This window comes from Antechinus flavipes, chromosome 3, assembly GCF_016432865.1.
Source record: "Antechinus flavipes isolate AdamAnt ecotype Samford, QLD, Australia chromosome 3, AdamAnt_v2, whole genome shotgun sequence".
In the NCBI taxonomy this organism is placed as follows: Eukaryota; Metazoa; Chordata; class Mammalia; order Dasyuromorphia; family Dasyuridae; genus Antechinus; species Antechinus flavipes.
This window is the reverse complement of record NC_067400.1, coordinates 357,036,234-357,044,821: the sequence shown is the minus strand read 5'-3', so window position 1 is coordinate 357,044,821 and position 8,588 is coordinate 357,036,234. Positions and strand designations below refer to the sequence as shown.

Below are 8,588 nucleotides of genomic sequence, written 5' to 3'. Positions count from 1 at the left end.
CTCCAACAAAAGAAAGGGGGAGCCACGGGTAACCCTAGAGAACTTCTAAATTTAGTTCTCTATACCATTAATTTTTTAATCTTTGATAAAGATGCACTGGCTCCAGCAGACAGGTTTTATAACCCACCAGAAGAGCAGTGTCCAGTGCGAGCAGCTCCACTATCTTTAGATAATCGCCAGGTGATGTGGAGAGACCCAGAAAGTGGTGAATGGAAGGGACCAGATAGGCTAACTGCTTGGGGGAGAGGATTTGCTTGCATCTCTACAGGTGGAGAAGGAATCAGATGGGTGCCTACGAGCCGCATTCGCCTTGTCCATCGCAGAAAGATGGAGCAGACCTTGAAACAAAGGAGAAGACCCAAGAAATATCGGGTGGTTCTGTTGCTGATTGTGCTCATAAGAATTATTAGATTCCTGGCACATGAACTAATGGACAATGGAATCCTATTGGACTGTTTCTAGGACTTATGGACATGTGTAAATTTTCAGATTGATTCTTGTTATTTGTTACATTACTACTAGCCTGTGTTATATTGCTATGTGCTCATGTAAATTATGTATAATGCCTCCCATATTGATGGATTTATGTATACCATGTATATCTGTTACAAAGTTCTGGCCCATATTGATGGATTTATGTGTACCCCTCAGAAACCCCCTATATTTTAAAACAAAAGAAAGGGGGAGATGTTGGAATCCTTACTAACTGCTAAGTAATTAGAGTTGATCTAATCTTACAAGAAGTTGTTTTGGCCAGAACCTGAAACAAGGTACTAAGTAGAACTAATCAAGACAAGGCTTGTGTTCCCACCTTTACTCATTGGACTCCACAAGTATGCTATCTTCACAAAGTACACTTTCTAACTTCAAGAGAGTTCACACCTCCCTTAAAGTCATTGGGCCAGAGAGCACTATGGGAGAAAACCCATAATCCCATTCTCTCAGAAGAGGCAGATAAAAAGCCAGCGATGAAGGATCTATGGCAGAACACATTTTTTCCTCTTGGCTGGCTGATCGCGCTAGACTCGAGAGAAACGACTCTGCTGCAGAGAACACTTTTGGGATTTCAGTGGAGCTACGCCAGAAGCCCTCTCTCCGCGGCAAGTTGGTGCTGGGCTCCCCAGAAGGAGATAAGAGAGATCTTCCATCTCTGTTGGAGGCAGAAGAAGGCAGAGTCAGAGGCTGAAGGACAGAACCTTTGGATTTGGAGACATCCGAAGGGCTCTAAGCCTCTAAACCGGCTGTGCCCTGAGAAGAACAAACTCCAACATTTGAACTCTAACAGTTTAGTTCTTGTGATTAAGAATTACATTATTTATCCAGATGTTTGATTCAACATGCCAAGCAAAAAACTCCAATCATTTGTTAGGTATTTGCTATATGCTAATAATAACTAGCTACTAATAATAGCTAGCTACTATTCTAGCTACCATACTTGACAAGTGGCTTGTGTATGAATTTGATTTCAAATGTGTTTCTCATAAGCAGCAGATTGTTAGTTTTAGATTTCTTATTCAAATTTTCATTCTATTTTCATTTTATTGGGTTGTTCAGGCTTCTTCCATCTAAAGTTATAATGAGTTAGGTTAATAGTGATTTTTAAAAAAGTTTTGACTTCTCCCCTCTTTTAAAAATTATAAACATAATATTCCTTTACTTTGGTCTTTCTTAAAGTGAGTATTCTCACGGACTCTTTCCCCTTCACCTTTGATCCGCTCCTCTTGTTTGTTACCCTTTCTTTTCCCTTTGGAGTTTGTTTATTAGTTCCCTATTCTCTCCTGTTTTTCCTCTTAGTGATTCAAATAAACCTTCCATTAAAAAAAAAAAGATTTTTCTCACTCTATTCATTATCTGCACTTTCTTTTTGTCTACTTTAATCTCATTTATGACCCTGTAACCAAAGCTCCAATGATATCTATTCTAGTTCCTCTTCATTGGATGGTTTCTGCCACTGTCTTGCAAAGCTTACCCCATATCTTTCTCTTTTTCTACTGTCCCTTATTCCCTGAACAATGCAAATTATTGCAGGTTCCAGAAAAGGACACCGTTTCATGATAGGTCCCATCTCCCACTACATCTCTGATTATACCTCTGATTATAAATTTATCACTGATTATTACCAGGAGCTATAATTTCTCCTGGTTATCTTTTATTTACCCATTTGCCCCCAAATCACCTTGACTTTATTCTTTCTCACTCCTGAAGGTAGCTGTTGCCTACATGAATTTTAACTCCCCCATCTGCACTGAAGTAGGATGAATATACTTTTTAAACATTCAATTCTCCAGGCTTCACTCAGCTCACATTCTCTATTTCTCTTTACCAACCATCTCTTTTAATTTTGGAGCATTCATTAATTTGAACCCTCTCCTCCTATCAAAGCAAGGGCTCCTTCCTTTGCCTCTTTTGTAAATTTTCTCTCTGACTCTTTATTCATTTGCTAGGCTTTTATCTTTTTTGAGACAATAGGAGTCATCTTCCCCACACTGCTAGACCTCCAAGTGAATCCCATATATCATTCCATTGATTCCATCCCCACTTAAACATACCCTCCCATTGATTTTATGTTAAAAAAATTCAAGGCAATTCTCTTATATTATTTCCTGTACTATACTGTTAAGATTTTTTGTCTTGTCATGTTCTTCTGACTCTTGTATTTTAAGTGAACTTCTGCAGTCTGAGGGTCTCCATGACATTGAAAGAAGGAAGGGAGGACTGGATTATGGGGAGTGGATTTTGTTGTAAGACTGTGTTAAGTCTTAGTTCTGTTAGTATAGCCTTGTTGTGAATAGCATGGAAGTTAGAGGAGGAGTGCAGTGTGAGCATCAATTCATGAGCTTTTTGTTTTTTAAATTTTTTTTTCAAATTTTGGTTGTTCTAGATCACGGAGACAGCTGAAGTTGATTTATTGTTAGTGAATAATTTCTTCTTTGGAAAGGCTTGAGAGTTTATGGGGATTGGAAAAAAAATGTTAGTCTATCATATCTCATGTGATATAGATTTTTTCCTCAAGGAATTTAGCTTAGAAGGAGAGGAGAGATAAAACACAATGGTTAACAGGGATGTAGTTAGGTTTAGTATTTTTTTAAAGGATGGAGGAGACTTTGATATGTTTAAAACCATTGTAAGTATTGCTTATATAATGTCATTTGCTGTTGTAATGATTACAAGATATATTTTTCTGAGAATATATGGTCTAGCTAGGCTTCAGAAAACCTATATTGTAATCTTAATTCTGCTACTAGTTAGCTTTGTGATCTAAAGTTAACTATCTGTGCTCCAGTTATGGTCTACTTTTAAAAATAATTTTCACAAACTTCTTCTAACAGTTCTCATGGATGGGAAAGGATTCCATTCAATTCAAATATAGGTAGAGGATGTTTTCTTCTAAAATATCTGTATTCTTAGTTATATGATTTCTAAATAATTCAGTTTATTTCCTTTCTTATAAAAATGGTTATTTTAAGGTTAATTGAAAATACTTATAGCCACTTATATAGATTGTATTAACATGCCTACTAGGGATTTAAAAAACAACAATCAGATTTTTAAGTTTCTGTATGCAGATAACAAACTCTATAGTCTAATGTATTATTGGTGCTAATCTTACTTTTTGGTCATTTTATTTAAATAAAAATGTTTCTAAGACATAGGCCATTTTCTTGTATTAAATCTTTTCAAAATGAAGCACTTATGGGAAGATCGCTGTGTATTATAAGACTGTCCATCAATCCAACATCGATTTTTTATGACAAAGATAATTCATGCTCTATCACTCAATGTAACCAGATATATGGTCATATATTCTTTGAATCCAATTAGAGCTCTAGAAAAAGGACTTTCACAGTCATATAATCATACATTTCAAACTGAGAGGCACCTTAGTTGCCACTTTTGCCAATCTCCTCATCTTATATATAAGGAATTTGGCTAGGAGAGAATTTGTCTAAGAGTTCAGAGGAAATAAATAGTAGTGCTATGATTCAGAGCCATACCTTTTGATTCCTGTTTAGCAGTTCTTTCCAGGTCATCTGGTCTATTTTTTTCATTTTACAAATGAGGAAACTGAAGCTCAGAGAAGTTCAATGATATGTACTATCTGTCATATAGTTGTTTGTTTGTTAAACTGAATTTGAATCCAGATCTTTTGAGAACTAAGTCCAGTACTATTTTTACTATATGTATTTCTCAAAGTTCCCTTTAAACTTAGGCATGGACATCTTAGGATAAATACTCATCTGTCTAATTTAGAAAAAAACAAATACATAAAAGGTATACCAAATTTAGATTTAGGCCTACCTAGGGAAAACACATGCTTTAGATTTCCTTTATGTATTGCCTCATGGAGAATGAGATACAGGAAAAGTCATCTTTCCTCTATTCTCTCCCCTCCCTTTTAGAGCAACTCAAAAGATTCCATCCTTCATTTCTAGGAGAAAAAAAAACTGACCTGATAATAGGGGAAATTCCTTTAAATATTCAATGAGTTGTCATTTTTTCCTATTCAGAAGTTTATAAAGGGTCTCTTCATTTCAAATTATGTTACTCTGGGAGTAGAGACTACTATTAGGCATATCTTTAATTGCAAATTCATAAAAATAATATTTTAAAGTTGTTATAACACTTTGCTGTAGACAGATATTGAATATTGAATTTTTACTCAGAGAAGGTGGGATCAAATTCTAGTCCTGATATTCATCCATGCAGATGATTCTCAGATCTATTTATCTAGGCCTTATATCTCTCCTAACTGCTAGCTGCATATCAGATATCTTAAGGAAATATCATGGAGACATCTTAAATTCAACATGTACAAATCTGAGCTTTTTATCTTTTCCTCCCAAATCTTTCTTTGTTCTTAGCTCATTAGTGATGTCCAGGGTACTACTGTCCTTTCATCACCCAGGTTCACAACCTAGATGTCTTGAATCATGTTGCCTGACATATAGTCACTGCTTAATAAATACTTATGGACTGTCTATTTAACTGAACTTGACTTCAGTTTCCTCATTTATAAAATGAGCTGTTCTAGGTAATCTCTTAAGATTAAAACCTAAAATCTTCTCTCTTTGTTATATGGATTAGAGTTTTAGGAGCAGGCCTGAGATTCCAAAACTTTTTTTTTTTTTGGCATGGATGACTATCAAATTTGTCTCCTGATCTACCATTGCAGTTGATGGTAAGAACTCTCTAACTCACTCACTCTCTCTCTCTCTCTCTCTCTTTTCTCTCTCTCTCTCTTCCTTCTCTCTCTCTCTTCCTTCTCTCTCTCTCTTCTTTCTCTCTCTCTCTTCTCTCTCTCTCTTCTTTCTCTCTCTCTCTTCTCTCTCTCTCTTTTCTCTCTCTCTTCTCTCTCTCTCTCTTCTCTCCCTTCTCTGTCTCTGTCTCTCTCTCTCTCTTCTCTCTCTCTCTCTTCTCTCTCTTCTCTCTCTGTCTCTCTCTCCCTTCTCTCTTTTCTCTCTCTCTTCTCTCTCTTCTCTCTCTTCTTTCTCTTCTCTCTCTCTCTCTCTTCTCTCTCTCTCTTCTCTCTCTTCTCTCTCTCTCTCTCTCTCTCTCTCTCTCTCTCTCTCTCGTAACGAGACTAAGAGAATAGCTTGGCCAGTACACCCTGAGAGAAAAGTTATTTAATTAAGCAGGACACTATGCCAGAAACAAGCTGTCAGTTATTCACATTCAGTTTCCTCTATATTATTGCATAATCTACATTGTGCTGGTATTCTCCTCTTCAAATGACTGCTCTGATTTCTGTATACAGTTTACCCCATTCACTATTTTGTCATTTGCTTGAGTTTACCCCATTGGACTCTGTCTTTAGCCTAACCTTATATCCTGGTTATTTTTTTAGAATTAGCTTACACTATCTCCTTTCTCCCTTAACCGTATTGTTTCCCTCTGGGCCTCCTTATTAAATAGCATAGATCAACTGCCTGTGCTTATTGAGCTGGGACCTAACATATGCTATTCTGCTGTCCAGGCATAATGTGGAAGTAACCCCAAATTTTTGACAATGATGCCAAAAGAATATAAGCTCTGGTAGTTCCAACCAATTTATAAAGGGTTCAGATAGGAGTTACTAATCATTCATGAATTTGTCAATTGAGGGGGGATGTCTAATTGAGTAGGGACAGACTCAGCATCTCTATACCATACTGCCTTCACTCAAACTCTGGACTGTGATCCTGGGACATAGAGCTTTGAAGGGGGAGCTTTGGGCTCATCTTGTCTGAAACTAGGCTTTTATGCCATACCACATCATGTTGCCATCCTCACCCCTTATTTACTGTCTTCCCTCATAAAGATATAAGGTCCCTGAGGAAAGAGACTGTCTCCCTTGCTTATATTTATATCCTTAGCACTAAATACAGTGCTTGACACACAGAAAGTTTGCTTGGCTGATGTGGAATATGTTGGAGATGCTATTCTCAGTAAGGTGGGATTATACCTCATGTAAGTGCCTTGCTTTTCCAAGTGGATCATTTGCAGATATTCTCTAACTGGTTCCATTTGTTGAGAAGACTTTTTTTGATTTAGCCAGAGTTGGGGTTTATTCAAAAGGTACCAGGGAAATAGAACCTATCCTTTCAGGCCCGATTCATTTCTCCTTGCTGGAAATGCAGGAAGAGAGGAGAGACAATCCTATAAAAGGAGAAGCTTCAGGTTTCTTTCTTTCTTTCTTTCTTTCTTTCTTGCTTGCTTGCTTGCTATGTGATTCATGAATATGGTCCTCAATTTTTTGCCTTTTTTCTTATTTTCTGTTTGATGTAAAGCAGATTAGAAAGAACTATAATTTCCAGTTTCAAAAGGTTAAGAGAGCAAGCCAATAGGAAGTTTGGGAACAACCAAGATAGCACTGAACAATCTTTGGGACCCAGGTCATCAGTAGACTCCATTAGATGGCTTTGTCTCAATTTCCCCAACTCTTAAATGAGGATGTAATATGGCTTTGACCTCATGGTAAACACTCAAAAATATTACCAATTTCTAATTGTGAATTTATTTTCTTTAGTAATTATCAATAAATCATTGATACAATTCTATGACTTTTAGCAATAACTCTTAGCCAGGGGCCTGAATGGCTTTTTTTTTTTAAATATCTTATAACCTTAATGATTAAATGTGTTTAATTTGCATTTATTTAAAAGTAAACTACTCATTTCAGTAGGTTAGAAATTGATCCATTATTTGCTCATATTGTTTATCTCTATATGTTGAAGAAACATGACATAGAAATTGTGGTCATGACAGTTTTGGAGTCAGGAAGACTTGATTAGGTATTCCCTTAAATACTAGCTATGTGAGCCAAGGCAAGTCATAATTTCTTTGCACATCAGACAACTTCCAAGAATTTATCTACTAAGTTGTGTAGACACCCATCACAAGAGGGTAAACTCTTTATTCTATGTGAATATTCTAAAAAATGTTTCCTTGTAAACTACAACTTGTGAAAATTGATTTAAACTTTATTTTTTAAACAATGACCAAAATATACATGAAAATACAAACTGAAAACATTTGAATAAATATTTCATAAAAACAACTTCATTAAAATAACTTCTTTGATTAATTGTACATTTAAAAAATAATAAAAATTTATCCATATTTTATTAATTTCACCAAAGTAACAATGATTTAACATGTATGCTTTGCTATGTGAAAGAAGACTAAGAGATATTTAGGTCTCTTCATACTGGTGAGCCTTACATTTGGCTATTGTTTAGTTTCTGTTTCCATGACTGTTTCCTGAGCCTCTTTCAAAGTGAAGAGGTTTTCATCATTTTCTAATGTTTTCTGAAGTTCATGGATAGTACAAGAACATTAACTACTTTTGCCTTAATTCTAGCTTATCTTCAACATTTTCTTTTATATAAGAAAGGTGTTATAATTCTTTCCCCCAAAGCACCTAGTCTTTGAATGTTTTATGTCTGTCTGTATGATATTATATGGCTTTTGCCAAACCGTCATATTTCTGATGGTTTTTCATATTTGTTTTGATGGAAGGATCTGCTTTTTTCAATCAGCATATCTTTTTTAGTGCTCTAGCTATGGTATTTTCTATGTCTTTTTTGTATATTTTTTCATAGTTTTCCCATTTTTTTCTGAGATTCATGTAATATACAAGTAGGGTTTTTCCCTTGAAAACTCACATTGAGACATTTTACTCATCATGAACTGATTGATACTGGCTGTCTCCTGCTTCCTGAAATCCAGCATTGCACTATTTAATGCAACTCTTCACTAATAGACTGTGTATCATCAACATCAATTAAAAGATTCTTCCTTGTAAGTTCATTATCCATTACTGACTTATTGCAGAGTTGGTATAGGAAATAGCCTTGATTCTTGAGTCAAAGAATTCCTGCTTACATTTAGATACTCTGATACTTATTTGGTGTGTAACTTTAGGCAAATCACTTTATCTTCATTCTCCCTATTCATTCAATAAGGAAGTTGGGCTAAATGATCTTTAAGGTTGATCCAGCTCTAGATCTAAGATCCTGGGACAATACTTTTTCACATGCCTATGCTACTATAAGTTAAGAATTGGATATGACTGAAAACTATCTGAACAACAACAAAAATGTTTCTTG

General features: G+C 35.5%; 1 pseudogene; it reads right to left on the bottom strand.

Annotated features, from left to right (window-relative positions):
* Positions 1 to 7,707: 7,707 nt before the first annotated feature.
* Positions 7,708 to 8,239, bottom strand: LOC127557238 (THO complex subunit 7 homolog; annotated as a pseudogene).
* Positions 8,240 to 8,588: the final 349 nt, after the last annotated feature.